Here is an 11,354-nt window from a genome sequence, read left to right on the forward strand (position 1 = left end):
GCAATCTTGACAAATGAAGGCATCCCTTTGGAGCTTCACATTCCTCATCTACAAAATGAAGGTAACAAGGATGAATGAGGATGTATCTACTTCTTAGAGTCATGGTGGGTGTTAACAATGGAATAACCAAGTGCCTCAATGCCTGGTGTATAACAAATGCTCATAACTGTTAGCTGCTATTGCTGTTGACAATAATGATGATAACAATGTAAAAACCTGGAAGGAGCAATTAACTTTTGAGAAAAGTCAGTTCCCAAGTCCTCTGTACAATTTTACCCAGTCTAGGACAAGAGAGTCAACAAAGACTGTCAACTGAAAGAACTTATCCACATACATATGGTGGCACAGGAGTTCCCATGGTGGCTCAGCGGAAACGAATCTGACTAGCATCCATATGGTGCGACAGCTTCTTTAATAGGCTGGGGAAAGTCTGGGACAGCAAATCCCTGCACTGAGTAACCTGGGGAACCTGCAGGAGGAGGGGAGAGGGAGGAAGAGGAGAAGGAAGCAAGAGAAAGACATGCATTCATTCATTCACTCAACAGCCAAAATCAATTGAATGGGTCCTACTTAAAATCTAAATTGGAGAGGGAAAGACATGAGCTCCAATAATCTGAGACAGAAAGAGCTCAGTCTTTACACCTCTCTATAAAAAAATTTAAAAAAAAAAGTCTTTTACTTCTAAGAATGTTTTTTAGCTTTAATATTCATTTAACCACAGCATCATCCAGTCATTGCCCTGAGAAGTCTTTTGCTAACATTTGGGTAGAAGAAAGCAGGACTTAGAGGTATTTGCATGGTCTGCCCAGCAGAAATCACAATATGCATTGACTTAACCCTTGACCCTCTCATTCTTCCCTAGGGCCAGAAGGCCGGAGGGCCTCCGGGGCAAGTGGACTCACCTAAGGCTTTAAAGTTACCCATTTTTGTTATTGAATCTTCCTGTTATTGTGCTTTAGGTGTGTTTCTTCCAAATAGCAAGTAAATGACTTTTGCTTTTCATTCCCTTTTTGAAAGTATTTATAATAGTCAAAATCTCGACTCCATGGAGTTCCCACCACAGCTCAGGGGAAATGAATCCAACTAGGAACCATGAGGTTGTGGGGTCAATCCCTGGCCTTGCTCAGCAACTTAAGGATCTGGCATTGCCATGAGCTGTGGTGTAGGCTGGCAGCTGCAGCTCCAATTCAGACCCTAGGCTGGGAACCTCCATGTGCATCCCTGAAAAGACAAAAAAAAAAAAAAAAAGAAAGAAAGAAAAGAAATCTTGACTCCAGCTACCTGTGCCAGGACAGCTCCGTCTTCCCTTCTTTGACCTTGAAAAGGCAAAACACAGATGGCACATTCCAAAGGGCATGTGATGAAGGGGGTCTTTTTCAAGGAAGTGGGCAGGGTTAAGGGTGACACAACCAGGGCACAGCTACAGTAAAAATCTTATCCATCCTCAGGGGAGGGAGTAAGAGCTGTGGCTTTTCTTGGATGAAGGCAGCTACTTCCAACCCATGGCTGACCAGAGAGGCATCTGGGGACATGAATACTTAAACTTCACTCTCCTCCCACCCTCCCCACCCCCCACCCCCATCTCCAATCAAGCCTCCTACCAGAAGAGAGGAAGAGAGAGGGCAGGGCAGCCTTTAGATGAGGTCCCTAGAGGTCAGAGTACTGGCACCCAGAGGATGCAGATGACTGGAGAGTTCACCTAGCAGGTAAAGAACACAACACAGGCTTCTTAACTAGAGTAACGTGGCCTTTCACGTTTACTCTGACCACTGACCGGCCTCGTATAATTTTCTATTTCGTATGCTTCATCATAACTTTTTATTAATAAACTGGAGTTCTCTTGTGGCACAGCAGGTTAAGGATCTGGCGTGGTCATTGCAGCTGCCAGGGCTGCTGCTGGGGCACAAGTTCCACCCCTGGCCAAGGAAATTCCGTATGTCGCCAGTACTGTCATAAATAAATAAATAAATAACCATAATAATAGAAATAATTACTAGAAAGCACTTTTTTGTTATTGAGCCAGAAAAGATTTCTACGCTATCCCTTACTCTTTCTGTTAGGATAGTTTTCTATTTATTTTCCTTTTTTCTTGTTTTGTCCTTTCTTGAAACGTCCTAATTTTTTTAAATCTATTTTTTTTCCTTCAAGTGCTTTGGAAGTTGTAGATCCAGTTTTAATTCTTTTGACGATTACTCATGTTTTTAATTCACATGAACATTTATTCCTCAGTGTCAAGAACTATACAATACAGAAAGATTTACAGCATATCTTTATTTCTCTGCTTCTTTCACCAGCACTGTAAGATCTGTTGTTTTAGTCCTTCGCATTCCATCCATAGGTGAACTGGCTTCTTGAGCCTGAGCCTACAGGCTTTGGAAGGACCTGAATGTAGCATATAACATATATCAAAGGCCAGTGAGACAAAATTTAAAAATAAAAGACAGGCAGGAGTTCCCGTCGTGGCGCAGTGGTTAACGAATCCGACTAGGAACCATGAGGTTGCGGGTTTGGTCCCTGCCCTTGCTCAGGGGGTTAACGATCCGGCGTTGCCGTGAGCTGTGGTGTAGGTTGCAGACGCGGCTCGGATCCCCCGTTGCTGTGGCTCTGGCGTAGGCCGGTGGCTACAGCTCCGATTTGACCCCTAGCCTGGGAACCTCCATGTGCCGTGGGAGCGGCCCAAAGAAATAGCAAAAAAAGACAAAAAAAATAAAAATAAAATAAATAAAAGACAGGCAGACACAGTAGCATAAATCCTGTTTATATGACAACTTGAAATAGTCAAACTCCTAGAAGCAGAGAGTAGAATGGTGGTTGCCAGGCACTGGGAGGAGGGAGAAACAAGGAGATATTAGTCAATGAGTACAAACTTTCAGTTATACAAAATACTTAAGTCCTAGAGAGGTCCTATACAACATAACGCCATACATTTTTTTCCTTTTTTTTTTTTCCTTTGTCTTTTGTCTTTTTAGAGCCAAACCCACAGCATATGGAGGTTTCCAGGCTAGGGGTCTAATCGGAGCTGTAGCTGCCAGCCTATACCCACAGCCTCAGCAACTTAGGATCTAAGCCGCATCTGCAACTTACACCACAGCTCACAGCGACGCCAGATTCTTAACCCACTGGGCAAAACCAGGGATCGAACCCGTGTCCTCATGGATACTAGTCCGGTTCGTTAACCCCTGAGCCATGACAGGAATTCCATAATGCCATATAGTTAACAATGCCGTATTATATACTTTAAAAATAGGTAAGAAGGTAAATATTGTGTTAAATACCCTTATCCCACAAAGACATAGCAATAGTAATAAATAAGAGGGTTGGAAGAAACTCCTACACAGGGATAGGTTTTTGGCATAGATGGTGGTGATGGTTTCACAGGGGTGTGAACTTGGTCTCCAGACTCATCAAGTTGTATACGTTAATTATGCACAACTTCTTGCGTGTTAAAAAAAAAATGTTTTTAATAATAAAAAGCAAAGAGGAGAGGATTGAGGCCAAGTCACATGGTGGCTGTGGATACCAAGCAGTGGGATCGGGAGGATGTACTAGCCAGAAATACGCAGCCCCGCTTCCTTCGACAGATCAGCCATGGATCTCAGCATGCGGGGTTCTCCCACCGCTTCTGGGTTCCCATCCTTCTGCACGGTGCCCAGCAGCGCCCACCAGCCCTGGGTCCTGGTCAAGCTTTAGAGTCACTTGAACGGGACCTGGGTGGGTCTGGTGGGTTCGGACAATGGCAACTTCAAGTGGCTAGACGAGCAACTACAGGCAGAGATCAGGTACCCAGGCGGCTGCACGGCCTTCTCTGAGAGCATCAGCAGCTAGGGCCCCAGCATCAACAGCGAGGGCTGTGCCATTGCCTCCAGCCCTGCCGCCACGATTATCGGTTATCATCTGTGACTGTTACTACGTCCACTTCAGGCTGCTGGCTGGGGCCATTTGGAAGGACGTGACCAGGAGGACATGAATCTTCTCCACCTCCTTCTCCTACAAGCCCTCGGTGGTGGGCACCACGGTGCAGGGCTTGCTAAATGGCAGCTTGAGTCTGAGCGTACATTCAGAAGTGAGGCCTGGCTTTGAGGATTTCCTGTTGGAGCTGTGCCCAGCCATGTACCCAGGCAATAGCCTGGTGAGGGAGCTTTAGGAGGAGCTACAGGGATGCAGGTGGTTTGGGTTAGGGGCTTCCAGCCAGGTGCCAGAGAAGGGGGCTCCGAACTGCACAGGGCTTGAGAACATGACAGCTGCCCACTTGTCTGCCTTCAAATTTCCTGATCTGACCTCAAGAACTAAGCTTACCTGGCAGCCAAAACGCTGCTGGCTGCCTATCAGAACCTGACGTCCTGCTCCCCAGGAGAGGGGCCCTTCCTGGGAGGCACCTGTGCCAATGCACAGAAGCCCAGGCCTTGGCAGGTGAGCAGCCAAGACCCTCACCCAGTCCTTGTTCATCCTAGCTCACTGTGAGCCACAGACTAGCAGGCAGTGTGGTCTACTGAAAGGAGTTTTGAATTTAGAGTCAAAGTGGCTATGGCTTGGATCCCTTATTATTAAAAATATCAGGGGATCTAGATGTGGAAGAGAGAACTGGTTCCTACTGGCAATGCGAGTCATTGTAAAATTTTCAGGAAGTATGCAAATTGTTTGTGAAACCATGGAAATCAGCAAACACTAAAATCCTGGACTTTTTACCCCCAGAGAGCCAGTTGTTAAATATTTACCAGCACACCACTGCAAATATCCAAGCAACATTATAGAAATGAAGCCAGAGTAGAAGAAAAATCCTCTTTATTTTATTTTACTTTATTTTAATTGTCTTTTTAGGGCTGCCCCCACAGCTTATGGAAGTTCCCCGGCTAGGGATCAAATCGGAGCAACAGCAACGTGAGGTCTGAGCTGCACATGTGACCTACACCACAGCTCGTGACAATGCTGGATCCCCGACCAGCTGAGTGAGGCCAGGGATTGAACCCACATCCCTAGCTGGACTCGGCTCCACTGAGCCACAACAGGAACTACAAAATCCTCTTAATTTTAAAAGAATGTCTTCGAACTCGGCACAGCTTCTTTCAGATAGGTTTTAGGTAATCTTAGCAGTATTTCTACTATATGAGTGCTTTTTTTTTTCTTTTTTCTTTCTTTTTTGTCTTTTTAGGGCCACACCTGAGGCATATGGAAGCTCCCAGGCTAGGAGTCGAATTGGAACTGCAGCTGCCAGCCACAGCCATAGCCACACCAGATCTAAGCCACGTCTGCAACCTACACCACAGCTAATGGTAACGCTGGGTACCTAACCCACTGAGCCAGCCCAGGGATTGAACCTGAATCCTCAATGATACTGTTTCAGGTTCGTTACTACTGAGCCATGACAGGAAGAGTAGTAACGATTAATACTTTTTGAGTGATATTCCATGCCAAGTAACATTCCAAGAACTTTATATGTACTTACACGTTTCATCTTCGTGACAACCCTATGGCGTAGGTCCCCATTTTACAGCTGAGAATAACATACAGAAGTAGATAACATATCCAAGGTCACACAGCTGGTCCGAAGTAGAGTCGGAAATTACACCGGTCAGCCTGGCTCGAGCACTGGGCCACTACCCTCCACTGCCTCTCAAAGCAGAAGAATTCCAGGAATCTCATGATTCTAGACCCAGCTCTGCCCCCAGCCAAGGGATCTTCTTGAATTCCCTCCTGGTGGCTCAGCAAGTTAAGGAACTGGCATTGTCACTGCTGTGGCTCTGGTCGCTACTGTGTGCTGTAGCGTAGGTTCAATCTTTGGACCTGGAACTTCCACATGCTGAGAGCACAGCCAAAAAAAAAAAAAAAAATCCTCCTGTAGTCTTACTGGGGTCCCATGGCCTAATTCAACAAAGATGTGTTTATGCCTCAAACACTTACAAAGTAATTTTCACTGGGGGATACAGAAATGCACAAAATATGTGCTTGCCCTCCAGGTGTTTACACTCTAGTTGGAAATAGTAATAAATAACCACACATACCAGATATTGGAGGGTATGACATGAGCAGGAATGGGAAAGTGATCCAGTTGGTTCAAAGCATAGGGCAGAATCAAAGGGTAGATTTTTTAAAAATAAATAAAAAATTAAAAAAATAAAAAAGCAAAAAAAAAAAGTTGGGGAAGGGAAGAAGACGCTCTATGGTAAAGAAGATCAAAGGAGTTTCCATTGTGGCTCGGAGGGTGGGTTCTATCCCTGGCCTCCCTAAGTGAGTTAAGGATCCAGTATTGCTGTGGCTGTGGTGTAGGCAGGCAGCTGCAGCTCTGATTCAACCCTTAGCCTGAGAGCCTCCATATGCCACAGATGTGGCCCTGAACAGGAGAGAGAGAGAGAGAGAGGAGGGGGGAGGAGAGAGAGGAGAGAAGAGAAAGAAGAAGAAAGAAGGAAAAGGAAGGAAGGAAGGAAGGAAGAGGAAGGAGGAAGGAAGGAAGAAGGAAGGAAGAAAGAAGAAGAAAGAAAGAAAGAAGAAGAAAGAAAGAGAAGTAGGAGACAGAAGGAAGACGAGTAGAAGAAAGAAACAGAAAGAAGCAGAATCCGCCGCCGCAGCCGAACCAGCACCGAAAGGCCGGCGCGGCCCTCGAGCACGTGCCACGCCGGGCCTCCGCGGCCTCCTGCGCGCCTCCCCGCCGCGCCGCCCGGCCGGCTTCCCGGCCTCCGCTCCTCGGGCCCTCCCTCCTCCTCCGCCTCGACCCAAGAAAGAAGCGAAAAGAAGGGAGAGAAAGGGGGAACCGAACCGACAAGCGCAGGTGAGGACAAGAAAGAAGACACCGAAGACGCCACGAACTCAGAAACGCCACCGGAAGAAGAGAAGAGAAAAAGAAGAACGAAGAAAAGAGGAAGGAGACACTACACTGCCAAAGGAACAGAACGAGAGAACAGAGAGAACGAATAGCAAGTAGAAAAGAAAGGTAAGAAAGAAAGTGAGGAAGGAGGGAAGAACGAAAGGAGGGAGGAGGGGAGGAGACAGGGAGGGAAGGAGAAGAAAGGAAAGAAAGATAAGAAGAAAGACAGGAAAGCAAAGAAAGAAGAAAGAGACCAAGAAAGAAAGGAGAGGGGGAGGGAGGGAGAGGCTAGGGAGGGGGGTAAGGAAGGAAGGAAGGGGAGATGGGAGAAAGAAAGAAAGAAAGAAAGAGGAAGAAAACGGAAAGAGAGCCACGAAAGAAGCAGACAGAGAAGAAGAAAGAAGAATGGAGAGGAACGTGGCTTAACAATAGAATAATGCAGACAGAAATGGAAATGGAGAGGGAGGGGGCTTTGGACCAAATGAGGGGACGGCATTTAAAGGTCTGGAATCAAGGGGGGTGTGGAGTGTGGGCGTTCGGTTTTGCTATTGTGGGCGTATCGCCGTTGGTGAAAAATACTATCGGTAGGTTATCATGGGAGTTGTATATTCGGCTATGGGAATCAAAAAACAGGGGGGAGGGAAGGAAGAAAAGAAAGGATGGAGTGGAGGGAGGAGTGAGAGGATAAGGAAACGAGGGCGGAGGGTAGGGAGGAGGGAAGGAAGAAAGAAACGAGAAAGAAAAGCAAAGAAAGACAAGAAAGAAAGAACAGAAAGGAAAGACAAGATAAGAAAGAAAGAAAGAAAGAAAGAAAGAAAGAAGAGAAGAGAGAGAGGGAAGAAGGAAGGAAGAAAGAAGAAGAAGAAAGAAAGAATCTCAAAGGTCTTCTGAAAGAGTTCACAGATTTCTGGAAAAGATCACAACCTAATCGCAGAATCAAAGGCAATCTCATCTTCTCCTAAGATTTTAAAAGATCCAGAAGCACCCACTCTAAAGTCTCTGGCGGGCTCTTGAAGGAAATTTGCCTGACCGCCCTTTTCTACTACTTAAGCTATTCCCAGAAGGGAATGACAGTGGGACTTTGATAGTCACAAGGGCTGAGGTCCTCGCAGTTGTGAAGGGTTTGGGATGCACTGAAGCCATCACACTTCTCAGTGCATACCTTCTTTTAATCCAAAACATTCTCCATCAGCCACACTGCCGAGGTGAACAACGTGGTGTTTTGAAGGCAGGAATGAGCATGTGTGTCCTAACTACCAGTCACACCTTGGCACGAAGAAGAAAGTGTAGTAATTCGTATAGACCAACAGCACGAAGTGGGATAGATGGAGACACCCATGTTCATGAGACCAGTCTGTGGGTGAACTGATCTTAACCAAGACGAAATACTTCCAGATTCTCATTAACTCGACTTTCACTCCCCAACTCACCGCAGATTAATGCAAACTTGGGAGACCAGAAAGCAGAGCTCATTTTCCATAAAACGTGCCTGGGTAAGGTGCCTTCCTCCGAGTGCTGGCAGGCACAGGTATGGGAAAGCGGTCCAGTGATGTGGAGGAAGCCCCCGTGCCCGTCTGCTCCAAACCAGTTTCTTTCCTTCTACCTTCCGTCCCTGTCTCAGATGCTCCATTATATCCAGAAGGTCCATTTCACCACCAAAACCCAGGAAAAGGCTTTCTTCACCAAAGAGGGGAGATGCTGCCAACATTTGACATTAAAAACATCTACAACCTCCCAGACCAGGGAGGACAGACAGCGACTATTGGATATTTTGACTTCAGGGCACCCCTGGAAAAGAGTTGCTGATAAATGACAGAAGGACACTTAAAGGGGAGAGCAGAGAGCTCCCCAAGGACCAAGCCCACAAGCACCCCTCACCTTCAAACACCCAGCAGGGTTTGTTATGTCGAACTGACAAGGCATTTGATAGAGTAGGCTGTTGACTTACACCACTCTGAGGCTGTTCAGCAAATAAAACCTTCCAGAACCATACTCAGGCTCCCCAAACAAAGGAACTTGCTAAAGGCCAAGGTAATGAATGAGCGAATGGGAAAATAAATTACATATATTATCTCATTGGATGTCATGTTATATCTGCAGAAACATGATTGTATAACATTAAACAAGGTAGAGTTCCCGTCGTGGCGCAGTGGTTGACGAATCCGACTAGGAACCATGAGGTTGCGGGTTCGGTCCCTGCCCTTGCTCAGTGGGTTAACGATCCGGCATGCCGTGAGCTGTGTGTAGTGGCAGACGCGGTCGGATCCCGCGTTGCTATGCTCTGGCGTAGCCGATATCTACAGCTCGATTCAACCCCTAGCCTGGGAACCCATATGCCGGGAGCGGCCAGCCAGAAATGCAACAACAACAAAAAAAAAAAAAGAAAGAAAAAACAAGGTAGATGAAGAAGATATTTAAGTATTTTTGCTATTAGACATTACACTGGTTTCCAATTTTTGCAATTATAAGTACCTCTGTTTTATTAGAACTTGTGTGCATATATTTAAGATTACCTCTGATTGAGAGTTTCCTGATGATCTAGCTGTTAAGGACCTGGCATTGTCACTGCTGTGGCTTGGATTCAGTCCCTGGCCCCTGAACTTTCTAATGCCAAGGGCATGGCCAAAAAAAAAAGATTACCTCTGATTACTTATAAGTATAATAAGTATAAGTATAATAAATGCTTAGAAGTAGAATTTGGAATCAAAGTATGATATTTTTAAATATGTATAGCTAAATTACATGGCTTCTTATTAGAGTAAAAATTGAAAGTTGGACTTATAATCAGAAAATACAGGCTTGATGGAGTTCCCGTCGTGGCACAGTGGTTAACGAATCCGACTAGGAACCATGAGATTGTGGGTTCGATCCCTGGTCTTGCTCAGTGGGTCAAGGATCCGGTGTTACGTGAGCTGTGGTGTCAGTCGCAGACTGGGCTCAGATCCCAAGTTGCTGTGGCTGTGGCATAGGCCAGCGGCTACAGCTCTGATTAAACCCCTAGCCTGGGAACCTCCATATGCACGGGAAGCGGCCCTAGAAAAGGTGAAGAGACAAGAAAGAAAGAAAGAAAGAAAGAAAGAAAAGAAAAAGAGAAGAAGAAGAAGAAGAAAGGAAGAAGAAGAAAAGAAGAAGAGAAAGAAAGAGAAGGAAGAGAACGGAGAAGGAGAAGGAAGGAGAGAAGGAAGAAGGAAGAGATAGAAGAGAAGAAGAAAGAAAAGAGAAGAAGACAGAAAGAAAAGAAAGAAGGAAGGAAAGAAAATACAGGCTTGAATCTCATGTTGCTGCTTATTAGCTGTATGGTCACAAGTAAATTCTTTTGCTTCTTGGCTTAATATGTAAAATTAGAACAATCACTCCTTTATCAGGTTATTATGATAATGAAATAAAATTAATAGTAAAACCTTAGGGGGAGTTCTTGTTGTGGCTCAGTGAGTTGCAAACCCAACTGGTATCCATGAGGATGAGGGTTCAATTCCTGGCCCCACTCAGTGGGTTAAGGATCCGATGTTACCATGAGCTGTGTTATAGGTCGCAGACTCGGCTCAGATCCCACAGCATTGCTGTGGCTGTGTGGCAGCCTGGGCTCCAATTCACGCCCTAGCCTGGGAATCTCCCCATCTGCTTCAGGTGCAGCCCTAAAAAGCAAATTAAAATAAAATAAAGGAAAAAATTATATATAGTTGCCCGTTCAAGTTTATCCTGAGATAGCTAGTGTGTCTACCTGGAGTTGCTACTGTTTTAGCCTTGTAGCCTTATGTTAGGAAATAAACAACTGATGCCAAGATTTTTTACACAATGGGAAATAACCCATAGAGTCCCATTATCCTTCCCAGACCCATGAGTATCTAAGATCACCAGCAGGGGACTTCTAATTTAAGGACCATTGCATCTCAGTTATCATGCTATGCCTCTTGCAGTTTCCTTCAGCCCTTCACTGAGCATCCATAGCATTCTCCACATGTTTCTATAATAAGAAAGAGTAGGAAAATTACTAGAACAAGTATAGTATGTTTGGTCCCCATCCTCAGTGATTTCAACCTAGTTCCCTGTGGTCTCACCCTAGTCTTACATGTCTTTTGTCCATTTCCATGACACTCACACCTCAATGGCCAAATTCCCCCGCCCTGCAAGAAAGAGACAAGGGGACCAATGAGCAAGGGAGCAGAGTAGAGTTCCAAGGGAGAAGTGAGCATCCTTGCTTCACCAAAGTGGGCCCTGGCCATTAGCATCATCACTCAGGACTGTTTTGAGCATCTTCCCCCTCCCTTCTCCTTCCCCAGGACAAAGAATCTTTTTGTCAAATATTTCCAAGCGAATTCATTTTGCAAACATGATCAGAATCTCAGATATTCTTGGAATTTCCACTGTGGAGCAGCAGGTTAAGGATCCAATGTCCATCTCTGTGATGGTGCGGATTTAATTCCTACCCCAGGAATTTTGGTATGCCATGGGTGCAGCCAAAAAAAAGGAATCTCAGATTTTCTCAATGCAGAATAATTTTGCTTCCCAGGGGACACTGGCAATGTCTGGAGACATTCTTGGTTGTCACAACTTG

The sequence above is a fragment of the Phacochoerus africanus genome, chromosome 4 (assembly GCF_016906955.1).
Source record: "Phacochoerus africanus isolate WHEZ1 chromosome 4, ROS_Pafr_v1, whole genome shotgun sequence".
Taxonomy (NCBI): domain Eukaryota; kingdom Metazoa; phylum Chordata; class Mammalia; order Artiodactyla; family Suidae; genus Phacochoerus; species Phacochoerus africanus.